This window comes from Triturus cristatus, chromosome 10, assembly GCF_964204655.1.
Source record: "Triturus cristatus chromosome 10, aTriCri1.1, whole genome shotgun sequence".
Taxonomy (NCBI): Eukaryota; Metazoa; Chordata; class Amphibia; order Caudata; family Salamandridae; genus Triturus; species Triturus cristatus.
Genome location: NC_140593.1, coordinates 1041755372 through 1041776652, shown reverse-complemented (window position 1 = coordinate 1041776652; position 21281 = coordinate 1041755372). Strand labels below are relative to the sequence as shown.

The following is a 21281-nucleotide window of genomic DNA, read 5'->3' as shown; positions in this document are numbered from 1 at the left end:
TATACTTCTGTTGCGTTTATCATTCTATGCACCTGGAAACTCCTGGTGATAGTGTGCACTATAAATGTCACATCTTTTTTTTTTACATTTCTTTAATAAAGGTTTAAACAAGTAACAACAACAACTTGGTCTATTACCCGTATGTAAACGTGACTCTGGAGTCGTATGATCGTGGTCACTCCCACCTTGGTTATATGGGACCCATATATATATATATATATATATATATATATATATATATATATATATATATATATATATATATATATATATATATGTTCCCAAGTTTTTGCCCTGCAATGAGGACGCACTCCGCAGCAGGGGATTTTACAAATCCTTTATTGCAAAACCGGCATTTAATCCTGATCACTTCCTTTGCCTGACGCGTTTCGGGGTCCCAACCCCTTATTCATAGGCTCACATTGGATTCACAGAAAAACAAGTGCCCTGCATGTTAACAAATTTATGCACGTCCAATGCGAATTCATTTTGCAATAAAGGATTTGTAAAATCATCTGCTGAGGAGTGCGTCCTCATTGCAGGGCAAAAACTTGGGAACATGATTTACGGCAGGTCCAGCCGTAGAGGACTGCACCACCATGAAAAGGTAATGTGAGGCTGCTGGTTTCAGAACTATTCTAAACACAAGCGGCGCAGCAGAGAATGAAATACAAACCTGGTTGTTTTAATTCCTGAGGCCCACTGGAGGGCTTTTGAACAAATGATTAATGAATTCGCATTGGAATTACACAGAACCCACTGGAGGGTTTGAATCCACATGATAATGAACTACAAGTTCCGGCATGCAATTAAAAATGAACTCACCTGAGAGGCACACCAGACGTGCATGAATTTGTAAACATGCAGGGCACTTGTTTTTCTGTGAATCCAATGTGAGCCTATGAATAAGGGGTTGGGACCCCGAAACGCGTCAGGCAAAGGAAGTGATCAGGATTAAATGCCGGTTTTGCAATAAAGGATTTGTAAAATCATCTGCTGCGGAGTGCGTCCTCATTGCATGCTGCACGACTCTGCTGCACGCAGCACACTGCTGCACGCCGCACACTGCTGCATGCCGCTGCACGCCACACAGTGCTGCATGCCTCACACTGCTACACGAAACACTGCTGCACGCCACACACTGCTGCACGCCGCACACTGCTGCACGCCACACACTGCTGCACGCCGCACACTGCTGCATGCTTCACACTGCTGCACGCCTCACACTGCTGCACGCCACACACTGCTGCACGTCGCACACTGCTGCACGCCGCACACTGCTGCACTCCACACACTGCTTTTATGCGAGTTTATGCTACTGACATTGTAAATGACAATGCCTTTTATTTGTTTTAAAACCAAAACATAAATAAAAGGCAATGTAATTTTACAATGCCAATAGCTCAAACTCTTATGAATTGCGAGACCTATTGCATTGCAAATGCTTGTTGTTATTTGGTGTAAATCCGTTCAGTAGTTTTTGAAATATTAAAAGAATACCAAATTTGTATATATAGCGCTGTGAAGCCCTTGTGAATAATGATGAGCTTGTGCCATAACAAACTAGTTTTGGTCTTGGAGTCCCCCTGGGACCCCGGAAGAACAAAAAAGCATTTTTATTTAATTCAAAGGATTTTCGTAAAAATTCAGGAATATCGCCGGGAATTAAAAACAAGCATTTGCAATGCAATAGGTCTCGCCTTACTGAAAGTTTGAGCTATTGGCGTTGCTAACAATAATGGAACTATTATTAGCAACACCAAAAACTCAAACTTTCAGTAATGCGAGACCCATTACATTGCAAATGCTTCTGTGATTCCTGTGATTCTGGGCAAATCACTTAATCTCCACATGCCTACCAAAAATGAATGTGTCCTTGTGTAATGTAACTGTTCCTCATGTAAAGCACCCCAGTACCTTCGGGTCGAGTTTGCGCTATAAAAAACTGCAAAAAAAAAGAAATTATATACACACTCCCCGGAGCTACATTTGGACATGCAGTTGCAGAGATGCCAATGTTTCTTAGAAGTCCTCGTGAACATAAACACTGCAGAAGGTAAAAGATAGAATTCCTCAGAACACATACAAAGCAGCTCAGACATACCATTTCGTACATTATCATGGAGCTCACAAAAGTACCAACCATGATGGAAAACATTTAAATTCATGCTGAAAAGAAAGGCTTCTATCTAACTACTAAGTCACTTACTTGTAGCATATAGCTGCCCCCCCTTTACACATACAGCTCATCATGGCTGCTGCCATCTCACGACACTCCGGCTGGAATTGATTTTGGGGGACAGGATGGGGAGATTTGAAGCCCCCCCCCCCCCCCCTCCATGAAAGGAGCTCCGCTGATGGTTTGGCAAAGGAAAAAAAATGCAGAGTCCGAGATGATGGTAAAAAAGGAGCCACCAGAGTAGTTATTTAATTAGATGTAGCTGCCGCCCTGCCTGGAAACGCTTGCGGCTATTTAAATGCTGAGTCCAGGGTGAAAAGTGTTGTGGGGGCTAGCAGCTCAGGGGGTGGTATGGCGCACTATAAAGTGAATATGCTGCGTTTCAGTATTTGCACACTTTTTTTCCTTTGTGCGTCATTCTCTCACTTGTAATTAAATTAATTGCAGTTGAAAGGGTAGCGTGTTACCAGCCACGTCCGCTTGCACGATTGATAGTGACTGTCAGCGAAGAACCCGGCTCCTCGTAATCCGCTCATTTTCTCTTAATCACAATTCTCTCCAGTTGCTTTTATGGGAGCTCAGTGGGCAAGATGAAGCATTAGTTGGCAAACTCCTATAAAAGGGCTATTTAGTAGTATGTGGTCTAGTTTGTCAATTTACTCTTCCGCCTTCTCTTTAGAGCCTCAGGTGTGAGTGAGGCAGTGGCTTACACATGCGCGAACGCTGGCAAAGCGGTAGCTGAGGCGACGAGTGGCAACAAACACTGCACATACAAGCGCGCTGGCGAAAGCGGTAGTAGCCGAGGTGGCAGCTGGCAGCTCAGGGGGTGGTATGGCGCACTATAAAGTGAGTATGCTGCGTTTCAGTATTTGCACGCGTTTTGTTTTCTTTCGTGCGTCATTCTCTCACTTGTAATTAAATTAATTGTAGTTTAAAGGATAGCGTGTTACCAGCCACAGCTTTGTTTTGCTTGCAATTGACATGGAAGCTTTTATATAAAAAAATGCTGCGCCAGCATAACACGTGCACATCCCCTCTCCTGCGCGTTAATCTAACGCCGTCGTACGCATTCACGAATGCGTTCACAATGGAAATCCTTTGTGCGCGTGCACATGTCCTGTCCCCCTTCCGAGGCAAGTCGACAACAATAGATCTCGCTGGCGACAGCGCAAAGCGCTGCGTCGCCAGGAGGGACCTAAAAAACAAAACAAGCGCTGTCTTCTGTGTTTGTTTTTAATAAAGCCTCCCAGGTGAGCCAACCCGCGGCGTTGAGGTGCAACGGCTGGTGGATCTGTGTTTTGGAAATATATATAATAATGTCTGAACATCAAAAAATAAAAAAAGTAAATTGAAAGAAAATGGCCGCAATTATATGCCACATTAAGAAAAGTTAAATGTGGGTTAACATTCTAGTCTATGTTTCTAATGGAAATAAACAAGGGATTTTTTTGCACATTATCACTTTAAAAAGACAGTCTAGATGGTGGGAATCTATGGTTCAGTCGACCGTCCCTTTTGTTTTTTGCACTTGATGTCAGAGAAGAAAAAATGAAAAAATAAATATATTTTAAAACTTGACTTGCCGTGCTGTGGAATCCCTCTGTGCCTTGGAAATTTTGGTGGGGGACACTGCCAAGTTGTTCTGAAGATATATATATATATATATATATATATATATATATATATATATATATATATATATATATATATATATATATATATATATATATATATATATATATATTATCTACTGGAGGTTGCCAGTAGATAGTTATAGTTAGGACCGTGTTTCCATAGGAAATCTCAAAATTCTATTTTTAATAACTTTGGCGCCGGTTGACGAATCTTCGCGAAATTTTCACAACTAATGGGGCGCTCCGCTCAGCTCCTACCCTGAAAGTCTCGGGGGGATTCGTCAAGCGGGGGCTGAGAAAAAAGGGGGGTCCCAAAACGCGTTTTCCCCATGCATTTTCCCATAGGACCTTTAGTCGAAGGTACAGCCCGAACGGCTGAACAGAATTACTTGAAATTTGGCAGAGAGGTAGTCCTCAGGTCAGGGATGTGCCTTTTGCATATATGGAGTCAATCTGTTAAAAGCACATACATATCTATAGCCGCACACCGTGCGCGCACCGTGCGCGCACAGTGCGCGCACCCTAACGTGCGCGAGCGTAATTCTGATTGGTGGTTACATGTCAGTCAACGTTCGAATCGGTCGAAATCAGGAAGTGTCGCCCGCCATTTTGTTTGTTTTCAGTGTGAGAGTGGAAAAGGAAGGTGGCGAACGTGAAAAGGGGGCAGTGTAGAGAGTTCCTGACCCCCTAGCCTTTGTCAGGGGGTCCCTGAAGGACCCCGAAGGCAGAAAAAAACATTTAAATATATATTTTTTTTTTTTAAATCGCGGGGGTGCGCACACCGTGCGCGCACGGTGAAAAACCATAAAAAAAATAATCATACATAACTTAGCATTTAAAAACTGTACAAATTCACTGAAAAAACCATAGGTTTCACACACGTTATAGTTAGGAATTAGCATTTAAAAAACCTTGCAAATTCACTTAACAAACCATAGGTTTCACACATGTTATAGTTAGGTGGATATTTCACTCGTAAAAAACCAATGAAATTCCACCGTTATAGTTAGTTCAGATAACTATAACTCGCGCGACCGCCACTCTATCACAAGGATGATGTCATCAGTGATGTCAAGAGTGATGCCACTGACCATGTCATGAGTGGTGTAATATGTGACGTCATGAGCAGAGGATTGCGGGCACGCGAGTTATAGTTATCTGAACTGACTATAACGGTGGAATTTCATTGTTTTTTTACGAGTGAAATATCCACCTAACTATAACATGTGTGAAACCTATGTTTTCTTAAGTGAATATATATATGTATATATATATATATATATATATATATATGTGGAGATACTCCTCCTACGGCTTAAGAAGCCCTGGGGACCACCACCTCCACGGGGCTACATATACATATAGTAGGGGGCGGCACAGGACACCCTTCCTGAGCTTAAGAAGCCCCGGGGACCTCCACTTCCCTGGGGCTATATATTATATATGAGGGTTGTGTGGACCCTCCTGGCCCATGGGACCACCCCCCAGGGCCAGATCCTGCTATCTCCTGAGGTGCCCAGCCTCGGGAGATAGCAGTTTGCTTTCACTTGGTGGGAGCTATGGCAGCTCCTGCCAAGCGAGAGAAAACACTAACTCTGCTCACAGCAAGCAGGACCTGTCAAACTGCTCCCGCTTGCTGGGAGTGCAGTATTCATCTGTTTCCCTGCCCGCTGCACATTTAGCAATGCCAGCTCCTGCAGGAGGCGTAGAGCCAAAAGGGATGGCGGAGCATTCAGGCTCGCCCTGTGGTCCCCATCAAAGCATACTTTGATGGGGACTTTGAAGTAGATGTGGCCGGGACCTGGGGGATGGGGTCCCCAGAACCGAAATACGCTTGGTGAGGTGGGCTATGTGGCCGCCCTCTCAGTATTTTTTATAGGTCCTGGATAGGTGTGGTCCCTGGGTCCACGCGGCCCCTTGCTTCTTTTTCAATTTAGGAGGTGGTTTTTCCAGGGCATGGTAAAGCCCCAGGAAGGAGGTCTGCATACCCCCTTCCATTGATAAAATAAAGCCCCGGCACGTGGTGGTCCCCGGGTCTCAATAAGCCCAATGGAAGGGGGTCCACATGGCCCCCCTCCAATATATTAAATATAGCCCCAGGGAAGTGGTGGTGCCCGGGCTAAAAAGACCCTAGGAAGCTTTTCTTTTTTTAAATGCCCACATGCCCCAGGGTCCTGACCGCCCAGGAGCTATAGTGTAAACAAGCGCAGAAGACCGTGCTTGTTTTTTCCTCAGTTTTGTCGCAAATTTGCGCATCCACCTGCGATTTTGCAGCAAAATTGAAGACATTTTTTTAAAACTCCTGGCGGGGTCCATGTGGGACCACACCACCAGACCTAGGGGGCCGTCTATTCCTATCCTGCCCTTTATTGTTTTTAAAAAAAAATTTTTTTGAGAAGATGTAGGAGGCCAGCTGCATGTTCCCCCTTTTTTTAGCACACACTCACTGACAAACCCACCCATGCACTCTGGCACCCACTCACACACACACTCACACAGAGACTCATAGACTCACTCACCCACTCACACATCCATTCAAGCACTCATGCACCCACTTAGATCTACTGAGACTCACAGACACAGTCAGAGACTCCCAGATCCACTCACTGACCTACTCAGACACTCATATACCCACTCACTCACCCTCTCAGACCCTTACGCACCCACTCACAGACCCACTAAAAACTCATGCACATTCTCACAGACCCACTCAGATGCTCATGGACCCACTCACAGATCCACTCAGACACTCATGTTCCCATTTACAGACATACTCACATACTCATGTACCCACTCACAGACCCACTCAGAGACTCACTCACCGACTGACCGACTCTGACACTCACTCACTCACTCACTCACTCCCCCACTCAGAGGCTTATCCACCCACTCACAGACACTCTCAGACACTCATGCACCCACTCAAAGACCCACTCATAGACTCAAGCACTGGCTCACAGCTCCACTCAGAGACTCATGCACCCACTCATGGACCCTCTCAGACACTCAGGCACCCAGTCAAGACCCACTCAGACACTCACGCACCCACTCACAGACCCACTCACACACCCACTCACAGATCCACACAGGCACTCACACAGCCATGTAGACACCCATAAAGTCATTCGCACACCCACTCACAGACCCATACAGTCACTCACACACACCACCACCCACAAAACCACTCATACACCCACTCAGAGACCTATACAGCCACTCACACACCCACTCTCAAAGGTTACAGTTTACAGTTAAGAAATACAAATTTAAATAATGTTGAAATTCCCTGAACAAACCAAAGGTTACAGGGACGCTATAGTTAGGAAATGGAAATTAAAAAAAACATAGAAATTCACTGAAAAAGGTTGCAGGGATGTTATAGTTAGGAAGTAGAATTACATTTTTTTTAGAAATTCACTGGAAAAAACAAAGGTTACAGGAACGTTATAGTTAAGTTCAGATTTCACTCGTTCAAAACCAGTGAAATTTAGCAGTTATAGTTACCAGAGCTAACTATAACTTATGCCCCTGCAGTGCAGTGCTTATAACCTCACATATTACATAACTCATGCCATGGCCAGTTTCATCACTGATGACATCACTCATGATATCTCAAATGACATCACTGATGACATCACAGATTACATCATCCACAGACCCACTTACACACCCACTCACACCCCCACACAACCTCTCACACATCCACTCACACACCCATAGAACCACCCAAACACCCACTTACTCATCCACAGAGCCACTCAAACACAGCCACTGCTACAGCCATTCACTTACCCATACACCTACTTACACAGCCACCCACCCAGTCACTCACACAGCTACTCACTCTTCCATATAGCCATTCACATACCCAGTCACTCACTAATATAACGACTCACACACCCAGTCACTCACCCATACAGTCTCTCAACAGAGCCACTCATACACCCACACAAACACTTACTTACATTCACCAATCCATACAAGCACTCACACACGGATGCACACAGTCACACAGCCACTTACATAATGTATGTTACAATTAGTCTCACTCATTAGTAGTACACAAAGGGCCATATTTACAAGGAAGTAACTCTGTGCGGTGCTGCAAGCCATTTGGCTGTGTCGCGCTGTGTTACTTCTAAATCAAAAGGATGCGTCATATTTACAGTATGATATATCCCTGAGCTCGCCCCTGTGCTGGCGCTGTCAAGCCAGACCATTAAAAATCTGTTACTGTAAACTCCCACCCACCCATCAGCCCCCTCCACTAAAAGAAAAAGAAAACAAAAACAAACCAAAAGCTTCTAAGTTTGCCGCCAATGTCCTGGAGATTTTCCACAACCTGTAACAACTGTACAGGACTGGATGCCTTAGCTAGTAACTCTGTCTGTGAAGGTGTTTACAGCTCATCTTTTGTGCCACCATGTGATATTGGCTGTTTGCTGTAAGACCGCATGAAGGGGGGCAATATCGTGAATTGTTCGGTGGCACCATGTGAGTTGGCTGGTCTGTGGTGTACTAGCCAGGGCTCGCCAGAGATCTCTCACAGGGAAAGGCCAGGAAGGGTTCCACAGCAGTATGAGTAAAAAAAAAAGCGCCAGGATACCCCTGTTGGGGGTGGCAGTGCGCTATACAAGTACATACACACATTTACATTTACATAGAGTGAGCACTGTGTGATCCAGTTCAGGGCTGGCCTGGCCCCAAATGCCCCACCCAATTTATGAAACTGACCTTGGCAAGAGAAGGAATACTTCTGAAACACATATAAACTTGTCCCTCCCAAAAGAATGATGGTAAACAGAACAAAAGAGTTCGACATTTCCTGAGGCTGGAGTGTCAGAGCTGCAGCCAGCACACATGCATGCCCAAGCAGATAACGTTGAAAGGAAAATGAGCTGCCTGCGAAGGGAAGGCGAGAAGCTCCCTTCACTACAGAAGTAGTCACAGGGAGGTTTGCAACGTGTTCACTGTAACTCGGTTTGAAGTGCCACTTGGTTCACTTGTGGACGTACAGAAACCCCTTTTCAAAGATGGCGGAAAGGTGCGTGCCCAGAGTTTCTGCTCTGTGATATCTTGTGCACTGTTGCTTGCTCTTGTCAATGGCTCAGGAGCAGCTAAGATCCTCGTGGTCCCAGTGGACGGCAGCCATTGGGTAAACATGAAGATTCTCATCTTGGAGTTGATAGCCAGTGGACACAAGTGTACCGTGCTGAGATCCTTCAATGCCATATCCATAGAAGAGGCATCAGATTCCTTTCATATTGAAACAATTCAGCTGCAGGACGAACACATGCTCAGCAGAGAACCAAAGGAGAAATATTTCCTTGACTGTGTTCAATCACGCCTTTTCCAAAGTTGCATCATCGCTTTACGTTGCTTGGGAATATTTGGAAGCACAAAAGGAAGTCACTAAAATAACTGCAGTAGGTTTGCAAAATATGCTTGGAAATAAGAATCTGATGGATCGTCTCAAAGATGCACTACAAGCTTGTGCTAGCCGATCCGCACAATGCAGGTAGGTTTATGCTGGCGTATCACCTTAAGATCCCAGTGGTATTATTTGGACCCTAACGTGCGCGAGCGTAATTCTGATTGATGGTTACATGTCAGTCAACGTTCGAATCGGTCGAAATCAGGAAGTGTCGGCCGCCATTTTGTTTGTTTTCAGTGCGAGAGTGGAAAAGGAAGGTGGCGAACGTGAAAAGGGGGCAGGGTAGAGAGTTCCTGACCCCCTAGCCTTTGTCAGGGGGTCCCTAAAGGACCCCAAAAGCAGAAAAAAACATTTAATTTTTTTTTTTTTTTAAATCGCGGGGGTGCGCCCACGGTGAAAAACCATAAAAAAAATAATACATACATAACTTAGCATTTAAAAACCGTACAAATTCACTGAAAAAACCATAGGTTTCACACACGTTATAGTTAGGAATTAGCATTTAAAAAAACTTGCAAATTCACTTAAAAAACCATAGGTTTCACACATGTTATAGTTAGGTGGATATTTCACTCGTAAAAAACCAATGAAATTCCACCGTTATAGTTAGTTCAGATAACTATAACTCGCGCGACCGCCACTCTATCACAAGGATGATGTCATCAGTGATGTCAAGAGTGATGCCACTGACCATGTCATGAGTGGTGTAATATGTGACGTCATGAGCAGAGGATTGCGGGCACGCGAGTTATAGTTATCTGAACTGACTATAACGGTGGAATTTCATTGTTTTTTTACGAGTGAAATATCCACCTAACTATAACATGTGTGAAACCTATGTTTTTTTAAGTGAATATATATATATATATATATATGTGGAGATACTCCTCCTACGGCTTAAGAAGCCCTGGGGACCACTACCTCCACGGGGCTACATATACATATAGTAGGGGGCGGCACAGGACACCCCTCCTGAGCCTAAGAAGCCCCGGGGACCTCCATTTCCCTTGGGCTATATATTATATATGAGGGTTGTGTGGACCCTCCTGGCCCCTGGGACCACCCCCCAGGGCCAGATCCTGCTATCTCCTGAGGTGCCCAGCCTCGGGAGATAGCAGTTTGCTTTCACTTGGTGGGAGCTATGGCAGCTCCTGCCAAGCGAGAGAAAACACTAACTCTGCTCACAGCAAGCAGGACCTGTCAAACTGCTCCCGCTTGCTGGGAGTGCAGTATTCATCTGTTTCCCTGCCCGCTGCACATTTAGCAATGCCAGCTCCTGCAGGAGGCGTAGAGCCAAAAGGGATGGCGGAGCAGTCAGGCTCGCCCTGTGGTCCCCATCAAAGCATACTTTGATGGGGACTTTGAAGTAGATGTGGCCGGGCCCTGGGGGATGGGGTCCCCGGAACCGAAATACGCTTGGTGAGGTGGGCTATGTGGCCGCCCTCTCAGTATTTTTTTATAGGTCCTGGATAGGTGTGGTCCCTGGGTCCACGCGGCCCCTTGCTTCTTTTTCAATTTAGGAGGTGGTTTTTCCAGGGCATGGGAAAGCCCCAGGAAGGAGGTCCGCATACCCCCCTCCATTGATAAAATAAAGCCCCGGGACGTGGTGGACCCCGGGTCTCAATAAGCCCAATGGAAGGGGGTCCACATGGCCCCCTTCCAATATATTAAATATAGCCCCAGGGAAGTGGTGGTGCCCGGGCTAAAAAGACCCTAGGAAGCTTTTCTTTTTTTAAATGCCCACATGCCCCAGGGTCCTGACCGCCCAGGAGCTATAGTGTAAACAAGCGCAGAAGACCGTGCTTGTTTTTTCCTCAGTTTTGTCGCAAATTTGCGCATCCACCTGCGATTTTGCAGCAAAATTGAAGACATTTTTTTAAAACTCCTGGCGGGGTCCATGTGGGACCACACCACCAGACCTAGGGGGGGCGTCTATTCCTACCCTGCCCTTTATTGTCTTTTTTTTAAATGTTTTTTTGAGAAGATCTAGGAGGGCAGCTGCATGTTCCCCTTTTTTTAGCACACACTCACTGACAAACCCACCCATGCACTCTGGCACCCACTCACACACACACTCACACAGAGACTCATACACTCACTCACCCACTCACACATCCATTCAAGCACTCATGCACCCACTTAGATCTACTGAGACTCACAGACACAGTCAGAGACTCCCAGATCCACTCACAGACCTACTCAGACACTTATATACCCACTCACTCACCCACTCAGACCCTTACGCACCCACTCACAGACCCACTAAAAAACTCATGCACATTCTCACAGACCCACTCAGATGCTCATGGACCCACTCACAGATCCACTCAGACACTCATGTTCCCATTTACAGACACACTCACATACTCATGTACCCACTCACAGACCCACTCAGAGACTCACTCACCGACTGACCGACTCTGACACTCACTCACTCACTCACTCCCCAACTCAGAGGCTTATCCACCCACTCACAGACACTCTCAGACACTCATGCACCCACTCACAGACCCACTCAGAGACTCACTCACCGACTGACCGACTCTGACACTCACTCACTCACTCACTCCCCAACTCAGAGGCTTATCCACCCACTCACAGACACTCTCAGACACTCATGCACCCACTCAAAGACCCACTCATAGACTCAAGCACTGGCTCACAGCTCCACTCAGAGACTCATACACCCACTCACGGACCCTCTCAGACACTCAGGCACCCAGTCAAGACCCACTCAGACACTCACACACCCACTCACACACCCACTCACAGATCCACACAGGCACTCACACAGCCATGTAGACACCCATAAAGTCATTCACACACCCACTCACAGACCCATACAGTCACTCACACACACCACCACCCACAAAACCACTCATACACCCACTCAGAGACCTATACAGCCACTCACACACCCACTCTCAAAGGTTACAGGTTACAGTTAAGAAATTCAAATTTAAATAATGTTGCAATTCCCTGAACAAACCAAAGGTTACAGGGACGCTATAGTTAGGAAATAGAAATTTAAAAAACCATAGAAGTTCACTGAAAAAATAAAGGTTGCAGGGATGTTATAGTTAGGAAGTAGAATTACATTTTTTTTAAAAATCACTGGAAAAAAGAAAGGTTACAGGGACGTTATAGTTAAGTTCAGATTTCACTCGTTCAAAACTAGTGAAATTTAGCAGTTATAGTTACCAGAGCTAACTATAACTTATGCCCCCGCAGTGCACTGCTTATAACCTCACATATTACATAACTCGTGCCATGGCCAGTTTCATCACTGATGACATCACTCATGATATCTCAAATGACATCACTGATGACATCACAGATTACATCATCCACAGACCCACTCACACACCCACTCACACCCCCACACAACCTCTCACACACCCACTCACACACCCATAGAACCACCCAAACACCCACTTACTCATCCACAGAGCCACTCAAACACAGCCACTCCTACAGCCATTCACTTACCCATACACCTACTTACACAGCCACTCACCCAGTCACTCACACAGCTACTCACTCTTCCATATAGCCATTCACACACCCAGTCACTCACTAATATAACGACTCACACACCCAGTCACTCACCCATACAGTCTCTCAACAGAGCCACTCATACACCCACACAAACACTTACTTACATTCACCAATCCATACAAGCACTCACACACGGATGCACACAGTCACACAGCCACTTACATAATGTATGTTACAATTAGTCTCACTCATTAGTAGTACACAAAGGGCCCTATTTAAAAGGAAGTAACTCAGTGCGGTGCTGCAAGCCATTTGGCTGTGTCGCGCTGTGTTACTTCTAAATCAAAGGGATGCGTCATATTTACAGTATGATGTATCGCTGAGCTCGCCCCTGTGCTGGCGCTGTCAAGCCAGACCATTAAAAATCTGTTACTGTAAACTCCCACCCACCCATCAGCCCCCTCCACTAAAAGAAAAAGAAAACAAAAACAAACCAAAAGCTTCTAAGTTTGCCGCCAATGTCCTGGAGATTTTCCACAACCCGTAACAACTGTACAGGACTGGATGCCTTAGCTAGTAACTCTGTCTGTGAAGGTGTTTACAGCTCATCTTTTGTGCCACCATGTGATATTGGCTGTTTGCTGTAAGACCGCATGAAGGGGGGCAATATCGTGAATTGTTCGGTGGCACCATGTGAGTTGGCTGATCTGTGGTGTACTAGCCAGGGCTCGCCAGAGATCTCTCACAGGGAAAGGCCAGGAAGGGTTCCACAGCGGTGTGAGTACAAGAAAAATGCCAGGATACCCCTGTTGGGGGTGGCAGTGCGCTATACAAGTACATACACACATTTACATTTACATAGAGTGAGCACTGTGTGATCCAGTTCAGGGCTGGCCTGGCCCCAAATGCCCCACCCAATTTATGAAACTGACCTTGGCAAGAGAAGGAATACTTCTGAAACACATATAAACTTGTCCCTCCCAAAAGAATGATGGTAAACAGAACAAAAGAGTTCGACATTTCCTGAGGCTGGAGTGTCAGAGCTGCAGCCAGCACACATGCATGCCCAAGCAGATAACGTTGAAAGGAATATGAGCTGCCTGCGGAGGGAAGGCGAGAAGCTCCCTTCACTACAGAAGCAGTCACAGGGAGGTTTGCAACGTGTTCACTGTAACTCGGTTTGAAGTGCCACTTGGTTCACTTGTGGACGTACAGAAACCCCTTTTCAAAGATGGCGGAAAGGTGCGTGCCCAGAGTTTCTGCTCTGTGATATCTTGTGCACTGTTGCTTGCTCTTGTCAATGGCTCAGGAGCAGCTAAGATCCTCGTGGTCCCAGTGGACGGCAGCCATTGGGTAAACATGAAGATTCTCATCTTGGAGTTGATAGCCAGTGGACACAAGTGTACCGTGCTGAGATCCTTCAATGCCATATCTATAGAAGAGGCATCAGATTCCTTTCATATTGAAACAATTCAGCTGCAGGATGAACACATGCTCAGCAGAGAACCAAAGGAGAAATATTTCCTTGACTGTGTTCAATCACGCCTTTTCCAAAGTTGCATCATCGCTTTACGTTGCTTGGGAATATTTGGAAGCACAAAAGTAAGTCACTAAAATAACTGCAGTAGGTTTGCAAAATATGCTTGGAAATAAGAATCTGATGGATCGTCTCAAAGATGCGCTACAAGCTTGTGCTAGCCGATCCGCACAATGCAGGTAGGTTTATGCTGGCGTATCACCTTAAGATCCCAGTGGTATTATTTGGACCCTAACATGCGCGAGCGTAATTCTGATTGATGGTTACATGTCAGTCAACGTTCGAATCGGTCGAAATCAGGAAGTGTAGGCCGCCATTTTGTTTGTTTTCAGTGCGAGAGTGGAAAAGGAAGGTGGCGAACGTGAAAAGGGGGCAGGGTAGAGAGTTCCTGACCCCCTAGCCTTTGTCCGGGGGTCCCTAAAGGACCCCGAAAGCAGAAAAAAACATTTAAATCTTTTTGTTTTTAAATCGCGGGGGTGCGCCTACGGTGAAAAACCATAAAAAAAATAATACATACATAACTTAGCATTTAAAAACCGTACAAATTCACTGAAAAAACCATAGGTTTCACACACGTTATAGTTAGGAATTAGCATTTAAAAAACCTTGCAAATTCACTTAAAAAACCATAGGTTTCACACATGTTATAGTTAGGTGGATATTTCACTCGTAAAAAACCAATGAAATTCCACCGTTATAGTTAGTTCAGATAACTATAACTCGCGCGACCGCCACTCTATCACAAGGATGATGTCATCAGTGATGTCAAGAGTGATGCCACTGACCATGTCATGAGTGGTGTAATATGTGACGTCATGAGCAGAGGATTGCGGGCACGCGAGTTATAGTTATCTGAACTAACTATAACGGTGGAATTTCATTGTTTTTTTACGAGTGAAATATCCACCTAACTATAACATGTGTGAAACCTATGTTTTTTTAAGTGAATATATATATATATATGTATATATATATATATATGTGGAGATACTCCTCCTACGGCTTAAGAAGCCCTGGGGACCACTACCTCCACGGGGCTACATATACATATAGTAGGGGGCGGCACAGGACACCCCTCCTGAGCCTAAGAAGCCCCGGGGACCTCCATTTCCCTAGGGCTATATATTATATATGAGGGTTGTGTGGACCCTCCTAGCCCCTGGGACCACCCCCCAGGGCCAGATCCTGCTATCTCCTGAGGTGCCCAGCCTCGGGAGATAGCAGTTTGCTTTCACTTGGTGGGAGCTATGGCAGCTCCTGCCAAGCGAGAGAAAACACTAACTCTGCTCACAGCAAGCAGGACCTGTCAAACTGCTCCCGCTTGCTGGGAGTGCAGTATTCATCTGTTTCCCTGCCCGCTGCACATTTAGCAATGCCAGCTCCTGCAGGAGGCGTAGAGCCAAAAGGGATGGCGGAGCATTCAGGCTCGCCCTGTGGTCCCCATCAAAGCATACTTTGATGGGGACTTTGAAGTAGATGTGGCCGGGCCCTGGGGGATGGGGTCCCCGGAACCGAAATACGCTTGGTGAGGTGGGCTATGTGGCCGCCCTCTCAGTTTTTTTTTATAGGCCCTGGATAGGTGTGGTCCCTGGGTCCACGCAGCCCCTTGCTTCTTTTTCAATTTAGGAGGTGGTTTTTCCAGGGCATGGGAAAGCCCCAGGAAGGAGGTCCGCATACCCCGCTCCATTGATAAAATAAAGCCCCGGGACGTGGTGGTCCCTGGGTCTCAATAAGCCCAATGGAAGGGGGTCCACATGGCCCCCTTCCAATATATTAAATATAGCCCCAGGGAAGTGGTGGTGCCCGGGCTAAAAAGACCCTAGGAAGCTTTTCTTTTTTTAAATGCCCACATGCCCCAGGGTCCTGACCGCCCAGGAGCTATAGTGTAAACAAGCGCAGAAGACCGTGCTTGTTTTTTCCTCAGTTTTGTCGCAAATTTGTGCATCCACCTGCGATTTTGCAGCAAAATTGAAGACATTTTTTTAAAACTCCTGGCGGGGTCCATGTGGGACCACACCACCAAACCTAGGGGGGGCGTCTATTCCTACCCTGCCCTTTATTGTCTTTTTTTAAAATGTTTTTTTGAGAAGATCTAGGAGGGCAGCTGCATGTTCCCCTTTTTTTAGCACACACTCACTGACAAACCCACCCATGCACTCTGGCACCCACTCACACACACACTCACACAGAGACTCATACACTCACTCACCCACTCACACATCCATTCAAGCACTCATGCACCCACTTAGATCTACTGAGACTCACAGACACAGTCAGTGACTCCCAGATCCACTCACAGACCTACTCAGACACTTATATACCCACTCACTCACCCACTCAGACCCTTACGCACCCACTCACAGACCCACTAAAAACTCATGCGCATTCTCACAGACCCACTCAGATGCTCATGGACCCACTCACAGATCCACTCAGACACTCATGTTCCCATTTACAGACACACTCACATACTCATGTACCCACTCACAGACCCACTCAGAGACTCACTCACCGACTGACCGACTCTGACACTCACTCACTCACTCACTCCCCAACTCAGAGGCTTATCCACTCACTCACAGACACTCTCGGACACTCATGCACCCACTCAAAGACCCACTCATAGACTCAAGCACTGGCTCACAGCTCCACTCAGAGACTCATGCACCCACTCACGGACCCTCTCAGACACTCAGGCACCCAGTCAAGACCCACTCAGACACTCACACACCCACTCACACACCCACTCACAGATCCACACAGGCACTCACACAGCCATGTAGACACCCATAAACTCATTCACACACCCACTCACAGACCCATACAGTCACTCACACACACCACCACCCACAAAACCACTCATACACCCACTCAGAGACCTATACAGCCACTCACACACCCACTCTCAAAGGTTACAGGTTACAGTTAAGAAATTCAAATTTAAATAATGTTGCAATTCCCTGAACAAACCAAAGTTTACAGGGACGCTATAGTTAGGAAATAGAAATTTAAAAAAACATAGAAATTCACTGAAAAAATAAAGGTTGCAGGGATGTTATAGTTAGGAAGTAGAATTACATTTTTTTTTTAAATCACTGGAAAAAAGAAAGGTTACAGGGACGTTATAGTTAAGTTCAGATTTCACTCGTTCAAAACCAGTGAAATTTAGCAGTTATAGTTACCAGAGCTAACTATAACTTATGCCCCCGCAGTGCACTGCTTATAACCTCACATATTACATAACTCGTGCCATGGCCAGTTTCATCACTGATTACATCACTCATGATATCTCAAATGACATCACTGATGACATTACAGATTACATCATCCACAGACCCACTCACACACCCACTCACACCCCCACACAACCTCTCACACACCCACTCACACACCCATAGAACCACCCAAACACCCACTTACTCATCCACAGAGCCACTCAAACACAGCCACTCCTACAGCCATTCACTTACCCATACACCTACTTACACAGCCACTCACCCAGTCACTCACACAGCTACTCACTCTTCCATATAGCCATTCACACACCCAGTCACTCACCCATACAGTCTCTCAACAGAGCCACTCATACACCCACACAAACACTTACTTACATTCACCAATCCATACAAGCACTCACACACGGATGCACACAGTCACACAGCCACTTACGTAATGTATGTTACAATTAGTCTCACTCATTAGTAGTACACAAAGGGCAATATTTACAAGGAAGTAACTCAGTGCGGTGCTGCAAGCCATTTGGCTGTGTCGCGCTGTGTTACTTCTAAATCAAAGGGATGCGTCATATTTACAGTATGACGTATCCCTGAGCTCGCCCCTATGCTGGCGCTGTCAAGCCAGACCATTAAAAATCTGTTACTGTAAACTCCCACCCACCCATCAGCCCCCTCCACTAAAAGAAAAAGTAAACAAAAACAAACCAAAAGCTTCTAATTTTGCCGCCAATGTCCTGGAGATTTTCCACAACCCGTAACAACTGTACAGGACTGAATGCCTTAGCTAGTAACTCTGTCTGTGAAGGTGTTTACAGCTCATCTTTTGTGCCACCATGTGATATTGGCTGTTTGCTGTAAGACCGCATGAAGGGGGGCAATATCGTGAATTGTTCGGTGGCACCATGTGAGTTGGCTGGTCTGTGGTGTACTAGCCAGGGCTCGCCAGAGATCTCTCACAGGGAAAGGCCAGGAAGGGTTCCACAGCGGTATGAGTAAAAAGAAAAGCGCCAGGATACCCCCGTTGGGGGTGGCAGTGCGCTATACAAGTACATACACACATTTACATTTACATAGAGTGAGCACTGTGTGATCCAGTTCAGGGCTGGCCTGGCCCCAAATGCCCCACCCAATTTATGAAACTGACCTTGGCAAGAGCAGGAATACTTCTGAAACACATATAAACTTGTCCCTCCCAAAAGAATGATGGTAAACAGAACAAAAGAGTTCGACATTTCCTGAGGCTGGAGTGTCAGAGCTGCAGCCAGCACACATGCATGCCCAAGCAGATAACATTGAAAGGAATATGAGCTGCCTGCGGAGGGAAGGCGAGAAGCTCCCTTCACTACAGGAGCAGTCACAGGGAGGTTTGCAACGTGTTCACTGTAACTCGGTTTGAAGTGCCACTTGGTTCACTTGTGGACGTACAGAAACCCCTTTTCAAAGATGGCGGAAAGGTGCAGTGCCCAGAGTTTCTGCTCTGTGGTGTCTTGTGCACTGTTGCTTGCTCTTGTCAATGGTGCAGGAGCAGCTAAGATCCTCGTGGTCCCAGTGGACAGCAGCCATTGGGTAAACATCAAGATTCTCATCTTGGAGTTGATTGCCAGTGGACACAAGTGTACCGTGCTGAGATCCTTCAATGCCATATCTATAGATGAGGCATCAGATTCCTTTTATATTGAAACAATTCAGCTGCAGGACGAACACATGCTCAGCAGAGAGCCAAAGGAGAAATAGTTCCTTGACTGTGTTCAATCACGCCTTGTCCAAAGTTGCATCAACGCTTTCTGTTGCTTGGGAATATTTGGAAGCACAAAAGGAAGTCACTAAAATAACTGCAGTAGGTTTGCAAAATATGCTTGGAAATAAGAATCTGATGGATCGTCTCAAAGATGCGCTACAAGCTTGTGCTAGCCGATCCGCACTATGCAGGTAGGGTTATGCTGGCGTATCACCTTAAGATCCCAGTAGTATTATTTGGAAGGTGGATGCCAACCAAAGACATCCACTTTGCCATTGCTCCATCGCCACTCTCTTATGTGCCCTTACTGCATTCAAGAGTGAGCGACAGAATGAGCTTTGTCGAAAGATTTCGAAACCTTGCCCTTTACAGCTTGAATACATTTACAAATCATTTCTTCATTTACTCTACATATTATGAACTTTGTGAAGGTGTCTGAAAACAAACACAGGGATTTTTGACTTGTACAGAAAGGCTGACATCTATCTGATTAAATTTGATTTTGTCCTTGAGTTCCCCAGGCCAACCATGCCGAATGCTTTCTACGTTGGGGACTTTCAGTGTCGACCAACAAGGCTCTCCCAGCAGAGATACTAGAGTTTAGGGACAGTTCAGGTAAAGTGGGACTGGAGAACTTCTCAATGGGAAATCTGGTAAGCACTGTACCCTTGGGGATACCCAAAAAGCTTGCTTCAGACTTGACAAGGCTTCCTGAGCGAGTGATTTGGCACTATACATAGAAGACACGATCCACACTGGACAATAACACCAAGATTCTGAGCTGGCTGCCCCAGAACAATCTCCTTAGTCATCAAAAACTAGGGCTTCATTGTCCATGGAGGAGAGAATGGAGTGTATGAGGCCATTTACCATGGAGTTCCTGTGATTGGCTTTCCTCTTTTTGGTGATCAGTTTGAGAACATTTTGCGTCTTAAGATCTATGGAGCTGCCTTCCTGTCAGAGTTTACAGCAGAAGATCTTCACACTGCTGTAACAACTGTTATTGATGACCCAAGCTATAGAGCCAACATGCAACGCCTGTCTGCTCTGCACAGAGATGTTCAGGTCCACCCAATGCAGACGGCCATCTTCTGGACAGAGTACACCATCCGACACAAGGGCGCGTCCCATCTTCAGGCAGCAGGAAATGACCTTCCCTTCAATCAGTACTACCTGCTTGAGGTCATAGGCTTTCTAGTAGCTGTTCTACATCTCCAACTAATTTTAGCTTGGAAACTGTTTAAAGCTTTTGCAAAAAAAGTCTGTTTTTGGAAAAGAGAAGTGAAAGAGGAGAAGAGGACAGGAGCCAAAAAGAATAAGTAGATGATGATTCTGTGCAAGACTGACCAGCAGTCCAATTGAAAGTCACCAGAAGGGGAACATGATTTTGAGGAGAAAAGTGCATTATTGTATACTGAAACTACAGGTGAAGTTAGAAGTAGAGAAGGGTTTCATAACAGACATCACCCTCCCTGTGTAACTTCATCAAGTCCCCCAATTCAAACAATGAAAACGTCTGCGATCAGTTGTGACATTAGAGGTGTGTGAAGTTGAATGGCTTCTTTTCAGTAAATGTTGCTAAATTTCCAAGGGAACTCCACAAAAATAGCCAACTGTACAAATATTGGGGCATACAGAGGTGCACCGTATTCTTGTGAATAGGGCGCATACCTGTGTTTTAAAAATGTCGGAGTGCGGCGCTACTGATTTTGACGCAGCTCCACGCTCCAACATTTTTTTGTAAATATGCCCCATAGAGAGGTGTCTTGTTTTTGCGTGAAGTGACATCTGCAAAAAATGGCTTTTTCACTTATTCTTCTGAAAAATAGGTAAATCAACTTTTGCTGGAGATTTCTCCTGCAAAGCAAGAAAGTTTGTGAACTTTCTTAAAGTTCAGAGTTCATAACGTTTCTGCCTGTAGAATTAAACCTTTACACATGACTGGTGAAAAAACTTTCTCTATAAACCTATATCCTCAAATTATCCCTAAAGAATGGGATTGACAGGATGTTTAATACAGCCTGC

The 21281-nt window shown here is 45.7% G+C and overlaps 1 pseudogene; it reads left to right on the top strand.

The window, feature by feature from the left end:
* Positions 1-19370: 19370 nt before the first annotated feature.
* On the top strand, positions 19371-20579 carry LOC146796512 (UDP-glucuronosyltransferase 2C1 pseudogene; annotated as a pseudogene).
* Positions 20580-21281: the final 702 nt, after the last annotated feature.